The sequence below is a fragment of the Bubalus kerabau genome, chromosome 7 (assembly GCF_029407905.1).
Source record: "Bubalus kerabau isolate K-KA32 ecotype Philippines breed swamp buffalo chromosome 7, PCC_UOA_SB_1v2, whole genome shotgun sequence".
NCBI classification, from domain to species: Eukaryota; Metazoa; Chordata; class Mammalia; order Artiodactyla; family Bovidae; genus Bubalus; species Bubalus kerabau.
This window is the reverse complement of record NC_073630.1, coordinates 20916268-20924676: the sequence shown is the minus strand read 5'-3', so window position 1 is coordinate 20924676 and position 8409 is coordinate 20916268.

The window sequence follows — 8409 nt, the reverse complement described above, 5'->3', positions numbered from 1 at the left end:
CAACCCAAGTGTCCATCAACAGATGATGGATAAAAAAAAATTGTGCATGTACACATAATGGAATTATATTCACCCCTAAAAGGAAACAAACTCTGACACATGGGTGATAACATGGATGAAACTTGAAGACATTATACTAAGTGAAAAAAAAATCAGTTATGCAAGTACAATTGTGAGCTGGACCCCATTGTAAGATAGACCCTGATGATCCCCACCTTCTGGTATTCATGCCCTTGTGTAATCCCCTCTCCTTAAATGTGGGTTGGACTTAATGACTCAATTTTCACAGCAGAAATGATGAGATATCGTTTCTGAAATTGAGTTCTATTCCATCTGGGGAGTGTCTCTCTTCTATTGCTTGTTCTGGGAGAAGCCAGCTGGTACTTTAAGAAGCAGCCTGAGGAGAGGGCCTGAGCTTAGAAATGGATCTTCTGAGACTTGTAAACAACTATGTAAGTGAAACTGGAAGAACGTTCTTCCTGAGCCAAGCTTTGAGATGATAAGCCCTGGCCAATACCTCAATTACAGCTTTGTGAGACACCCTGAACCAAACCACTCAGCTCAGCTCTTCCCTGATTCCTGACTAACAGACACGTTGAGAACACAAATGCTTATTTTAAAGCACTAAGCAACAGATAACTAATATACTGGTAGTAAGTGAGATAGAGTCTCTCTTGGCATGCTCTTGGGGTAAAATTACTGTGAGTCTCCCGTGATTAATTTGGATGGGATACAGATTACAGGATACGTGCTGCCTTGTGCAGTATTATAGCACTTGAGAGATAAGATGGCAATGGTAATAATGAGGGCTGTGGATTCAGTTATTGTTAAGTGTCATCAATTCACTGAAGGGAAAAAATGATAGGCTTGAGTCAGACAACAATCAACCAAGAGTATGACTAACAACCACAAGACTTCTATAGCAGCATTTAAATGTCCCCTTATCTCCTACAACTAGAGGACAAATTGGTTTGAAAAATCAGGCCAATGATTTAATTATGATATTAGCAAAATTGCAGAGAAGTTTTCATCTATAAATCTGTCACTAAAACCCGGGCAATGATAGGAAAGGGGTGATATCTTTAAACTGAACTGGACCATCTTAACTTTGAACTGCAGATTCTCCTAAATGCTATAGGCCTGAAGATGTGTGCCATTCCCCTGTAGCCTCAGAGAGCCTGGTAGCATCAGGAGAGGTGACACACTCAACTCCAGTCTCCGAGCTATGCAGCAGTGGGGCCTGCAGCTCTGTCCCTGAAAGCACCCGTGACTCCAGCTCACTGGCATCCTCAGTGGCAGCTCCTGTGAACGCCAAAAGCGCAGATGCAGCAGAGGGATCTAGAACCTTAGCTCTTCCTCCCACCCTCCTTCTCTCCCTATGGTGGCAACTCAGGTGATCCCAGATGTGGTGGAGGCACCAACCAATCCAGTGCCCCAGGCAATGATGCCAGTGACGCCAGGATCAATAAGCACCGGCAACCCCAAAGGCATAAGCAGTATCAACAAGGGTACTGGGCAACACCTCTGGCAGGGACACTGCAGAGTGGGAATATCTCAAATATAGCCAGAGGCAGCTTATGTAAGAAAAATAAAAGATTTGAACTATATTGCCACCCATAGAGTTATATTTCATAAACATAAATCTGTTTTGTTGGGAAAAAAAAGTCCTTTAATTACAATTTATCGAATTATTAGATTCAAGTTAAAAAAAAATAAAAAGCTTAAAGATGTTTGCTACTTCAAATGCACCAGCAGAGGGACAACCCATCAAGCACCATGAAAAACCATGATAACATGAAATCATAAAAAGAAATTAATAATTATCCAAAAATCAAACTTAAAGTCAGAGAATACTGTGATCTATCCAACCAGTGCATTCTGAAGGAGATCAGCCCTGGGATTTCTTTAGAAGGAATGATGCTAAAGCTGAAACTCCCGTACTTTGGCCACCTCATGCGAAGAGTTGATTCATTGGAAAAGACTCTGATGCTGGGAGGGATTGGGGGCAGGAGGAGAAGGGGACGACAGAGGATGAGATGGCTGGATGGCATCACTGACTCAATGGACGTGAGTCTGGGTGAACACCGGGAATTGGTGATGGACAGGGAGGCCTGGCATGCTGCGATTCATGGGGTCGCAAAGAGTCAGACATGACTGAGTGACTGTACTGAACTGACTGAACTGATAGAAATTTCAAAATAGCTGTCATGAAAAAAACTCAATAAGCTATAAGAAAACTCAGAAATGAAGTTCAGTGATCTCAGGATTAAAATTAATAACAGAAGGAATACTTTTCCAAAGAGATTGGAGCTCTCAAATAAAGAATCAAATAAATTCTGGAACCAAAGAACTCAATACGTGAGATGAAGACTGCATTAGAAAGCACTAAAAATAAAGAAGACCATATGTAAGAGAGAATCAGCGACCGTGAGGGTAGAAACCTAGAAATGACACAGGCAAAAGAGGAGTGAGAATAAACATCCTTTTAAAATGAAAAAATAATATGAGAGCTATCTGGCTCCATTAGAAAGGGCAATATGATAATAATGGGCATCCAAGGAGGAAAAGAGAGGGAGATGGGAGCAGAGAGCTTATATAAAGAAACAGTAGCTGAGAACTTCCCAAACCTGAGGAAGGAACTAGGTAAACAAATCCACAAAGCTAAGAGAACACCGAATTACCCCAATGCAAAAAGAAATTCTCCAAAACACAATATATTAAAGCTGGCAAAATTTAATGACAGGAAAGAATTTTAAAGGCAGTCAAGGAGAAAAGGACAGTGACTTATAAAGGAACCTCATTAGGCTACAACAGATGTCTCCACAGCAACTCTACAGGCCAGCAGAGAGAGTAGAATGACACACTCAAACTATTGAAAGATAAAAAAAATATCAGCCAAGAACACTCTATTCAGCAAAGTCATCTTTAACATATGAAAGAGAAATAAAGACTTTCTCAGATAAACAAAAGCTGAGGGATTTCATTACCACTAAACCTGCCTTATAAGAAATGCTGAAAGGAGCTCCTGTACCTGAAATTAAAAGGCAAGTATGGCAAACTTTGTGTAAGGTGCTAAATAGACAAAAGGAATCAGAAAATTGCAACCCTATATCAGAATAAGTTGTTAAACAATTACAGCATAAATGTTAAAGGGGGGAAAGCAGTAAAAGTAACTATAACTACTTCTATCTGGTAACCAACTCACACCATAAAAAGGGATAATTTGAGACAAGCTAAACATAAAAGGGAAAGAAGGAAAGGATGCAGCCTGTATAGACAAGTGAAGATAAGATGTTATCAGCAGGAAAAGGACTATTTTATCTGTGAGATGTTTTGTACAACCTCATGGTAACCACAAAATGTAAATCTAGAACAGAGACACGAAACATTTTTAAAAAGAGGAAACCAAGAAAAATATCATAGGCGAGCACCAAACTAAAATATCAGACAAAAACACAAGGAAACAGAGATATAGAACAACTAGAAAACAAAAGATAAAATGGCAGTACCAAGTCCCCATTTATCAATAATCACCCTAAGTGTAAAATGATTGAATTCACTAATCAAAAGATACAGTGTGGCCAGATTGTTTGGTTTTGCTTTTATTTCTTGTGCCTTGGAAGATTAATCTAGGAAAATATTGCTACAATTTATGTCAGAGAATGTTTTGCCTATTTTCTCTTCTAGGAGTTGTATGATGTCATGTCTTATACTTAGGTGTTTAAACCATTTTGAACTTATTATTATATATGGGTGAGGGAATGTTCTAATTTCACTGATTTATATGTCTTTGGAAGGACTGATGCTAAAGCTGAAACTCCAATACTTTGGCTACCTCATGCAAAGAGTTGACTCATTGGAAAAGTCTCTGATGCTGGGAGAGATTGGGGGCAGGAGGAGAAGGGGACGACAGAGAATGAGATGGCTGGATGGCATCACTGACTCGATGGACATGAGTTTGGGTGAACTCCGGGAGTTGGTGATGGACAGGGAAGCCTGGCGAGCTGTGATTCATGGGGTCGCAAAGAGTCAGACACGAATGAGCAACTGAACTGAACTGACTGAACTGTCCAGCTTTTCCAACACCTCTTGCTGAAGACGGTCTTTTCTCCATTGTATATTCTTGTCTCCTTCATTGTAGATTGGCTGTAGGTCTCTGGGCTCCGTGTTCTGTTCCAGTGATCACTGTATGTCTGTTTTTGTGCCAATACCGTGCTGCTTTGATTACAATACTTTGTAGTATTATCCCAAGTAGCATTTTCAAGTGTTCAGCCATAGTTTGCCATGAGCAACCTGGTGACCTCAAAAACCAGCAATATTTGTTTCTGTAAAGTGTGCCCTTTCCAATATCTTAGATATTTTTCATATTTTGATGGCTAGAGTAGCAAATATAAACCAAGAGACAATATACATATCAGAAAAAGAGGATTCAATGAATGGAAAGGCCTTCTGGTCATTGTTAAAAGAGAAATCATACATAGCAGATTACTGGTGAAAGATGGATTAAAACAACCACAAATTAAGTCTACAAAAAACATGTATGATTTTGTAATTTTTTAAACAAATAATTTAAAATGTAGGTCTTTAAAACTCTAGACAACATGCTCTTAACTAATTCCAGTAGTCATGTACAGATGTAAGAGTTGGGCTATAAAGAAGGCTGAGTGCCAAAGAATTAATGCTTTTGAACTGTGGTGCTGGAGAAGATCTTGAGAATCCCTTGAACAGAAAGGAGATCAAACAGGTCAATCCTAAAAGACATCAACCCTGAGTGTCCATTGGAAGGACTAATCCTGAAGCTGAAGCTCCAGTACTTTGGCCACCTGATGGGAACAGCTGACTCTGTGGAAGACTCTGATGTTGGGAAAGATTGAGGGCAAGAGGAGAAGGGGGCAACAGAGGATGAGATGGTTGGATGGCATGAGTGACTGAATGAACATGAGTTTGAGCAAACTCAGGGAGATAGTGAAGGACAGGGAAGCCTGGCCAGGCTGAAATTCATGAGTTCACAAGGAGTCAGATACTACTTAACAACAGAACAACAAGTCTTGAGGCACCTCCATGGTGTTTTCCAGACAGATTTCAAATCCTCTGAACCAAAGCACCCCTCTGTGAATATGACGTTTCAGTAGCAGTTGTCATCGGCAATCCAATAGACATTCCCCCAATAACCTCTCTTAATGCATGGACCCAGCCTTTGGAAGTTTCTCGCAATCTCACAAATTACATTTACACCCGTAATTTCCCATGAATCTGCAAAATGCATAATGACCAAGATTAATTTAACAAGAAATAATTTTTAACAAGATATCTTTTTAACGACATTAATTTCATAGAGATGTCAAATGTGACACTTTCTTATTTAAAGATGGCCCAGGACAGGGTTAATAATCAGCTGCCTGTTGCTCTGGCTAAGCCATGAGAAAAACACCATGGGTGAAGAATAAAAGCAAAATATAGCAATATAGTATAATCTAAACAAAAGTATATCAGGTTATTAGTTGGGGTTGTCATGCCCTGCTAAGCTAAGGAAAGGGATGCCAGGTCAGCACAAGTTCAGAACGCTGTTTGTGCACACACCAAGATGTTTTCCAAGGCATATGTGGGGGTATGACCTCCAACTGGATGATACCCATTGTACAAGAAAATAGCAAAGGTAGTTCAAAGTGATCAAAAAAATGAGAGACGTGACCAAGGACACAGGAGTCTGATTTTATTGTAGTAAAACAGATACTCTTTGCTTACCAAGAAAGTGAAGTCATTCAGTCATGTCTGACTCTTTGCAACCCCATAGACTGTAGCCTACCAGGCTCCTCTGTCCATGGGATTTTCTAGGCAATAGTACTGGAGTGGATTGCCATTTCCTTCTCCAGGGCATCTTCCCAACCCAGGGCTCGAACCCTGGTCTCCCACATTGTAGACAGATGCTTTACTGTCTGAGCCACCAGGGAAGTCCTGCCAAGACACTAAATAAAAGTGATGTGGCTCTGAGGAACAGGGCTCTTGATCCAAGAGGTCTTGAGTCCCCCAGCCCCATCTCTAAAACTTTAATTCTCTCTCTAGTTTCTTTTTCCCAAACTGTGTGTCGACCACTTTCAATCCCTACCTGCTGTGCTGGCAGTAGCAGCCCTGTATCCAAAAATTGCTGATCTTAGTTATTCATCGTTCAATAAACAAATCATGTGTGTAACAACTGTCTGCCAGACATGACTGGCAGCCACCACATGCGTGCTTTGAACAAAAGAGATGTAGTCTTGCCTTTATAAAGTTTGTAGTCATGAGACTATAGGAAAGACATAAGGAAAGACAGACATTAAACATGTAAACACATAAATAAATAGTAAATTACAAACTGTGACAAATATCAGAAAAAGAAGATAATTGGCAGCTATGAATCAGAATGAAAATATGCACCTGTTTTAGATGAAAGTCAGGTTTTAAATACTGAGGGAACCTGTAAGTACTAATACAGCAATGTGTGTTTAATAGACCTAGATAAAAGGTTTGTATTTGCACTGAGTGTTTTTACTCTCTTTTGGGATCTGTTCTCTGATTTTTAGGTTTTCATTATTTGTTTGACAGGCATGTTTTGCTTCTAACATTAGGAGGATGTGAAAATGTTTGAACTGTAATTACTCATTTTGATTTTCAATAATATTCAATAAAACATGTGTGATGCTTAATAACTCAGTAATGGGCTTCCCTGGCAGCTCAGTGGCAAAGAATTCACCTGCCAGTGCAGGGGACACAGGTTTGATTCAAGATCCAGGAAGATCCCATCTGCTGCGGAGCAACTCAGCTCCTACACAACTGTTGAGCCGGTGCCCTAGAGGCAAGGCACTGCAACTACTGAGCCTATGTGCTGCAACTACTAAAGCCCGTATGCTCTAGAGCCCGTGCTCCGCATCAGAAGCCACTGCAATGAGAAGCCCACACACTGCAATGAAGAGTAGCCCCCACTTGCTACAACTAGAGAAAAGCCAGCCCAGCGGCAAAGAGCCAGTGGAACCAAAATAATAATAATAATGACTCAGTATCTTTTTCTGTAGTCGCCCACCTTTGTTTTCTCCTGAGGAAAAACATATTATGTTGACTCTGCTTCAGAGCAGCTCATGCTCATCCTGAGAAAGATCCCCCACTATAGCCTGCGATGTACCTAGAGTTTGCATTGTAAGCCAATGATAAAGAATTACTATAAATCCATTTAAATCCTGTGTACTATTCACCCTAGAGATACAACTGAGTAACACCAAATTTGAAAGTGAAAGCTAAAAGTACTATGAATAAAAAGTATGGGGGGGCTTTGGGAGAGTAACATAGGGGCCCTGACCTGGTTTGAGAGGTTTGAGGAGGCCTACCTTGAATAAGTGAGGTTTATGCTAAAATCTGAAAAATAAGTTATATTTGTCTGACATCCTAATGCTAAAACAACTACCTTAATATGAATTATCACTTTACAGACACTCATCTAAAGATGAAAAAAAAAAAATAACCTTCTTTTCTAACTAGGACGTAGAGAAGCAGTTCATTACAATTTTATTAACAACAAAAATAAAAGTAAATGCAAATTTAATTTAAATTTATTTTAAAATTTTACAGTAAAAGTAAGATGAGCAAGATCCTGGAAGTCAAAATTCTACCTACAGGTAATTTCAGGAGTAAGAAAATGACAAAGTTCAAATTTTACAACTTTCTAGACCAGCAGCTTAACTGGAAAAAAACATGAACTTTGCAAGCAAACATTTCAAATCAAATTCCCACTCCTCTAACTAACAACTGACTGGCATCAAATAAGGTGGCTATGCTGTTTTATCTGTTAATAAGAAACATAATATCAGCCTCACAGACTGTAATAAGGATTAAATCAATGATGTGCATAAAGGTGCTTGATTTCTAACTAGGCACTCAGCGAGGGTTAGTTTGTTTCCACTAAATAAAACCAAACAGCAGTTTTATCTTGGTTAATAATTTAAATTGCAAACAAGAATTGTAACAGGACAAATTCCCATTACAGAAATCAATCTCTCAGTGAAAATAAGCCTTCTCTTTACCCTTCCCAAGATAGAGACTGTGAGATCAAAGGACTTTTGGCTAATGATTTATCAGCATGGACATTTCAAAGTCTCTTTTCTGGAAAGCAAAGAACTTCCACTGGAGTTAGCCAAGGACGCAGTCCTATCCCAGATCTGGAACCCCAAAGCCACTAGTCCAAAACTGTCTGCTACTACTTCTCAAGTTAGGGCTTCCCTGCTGGTTCAGTGGTAAAGAATCCACCTGCCAATGCAGGAGACACAGGTTTGATTCTTGGGTGGGGAAGATCCCCTGGATCAGGAAACAGCAATCCACTCCAGTATTCTTGCTTGGGAAATCCCATAGACAGAGGAGCCTGGTGGGCTACAGTCCATGGGG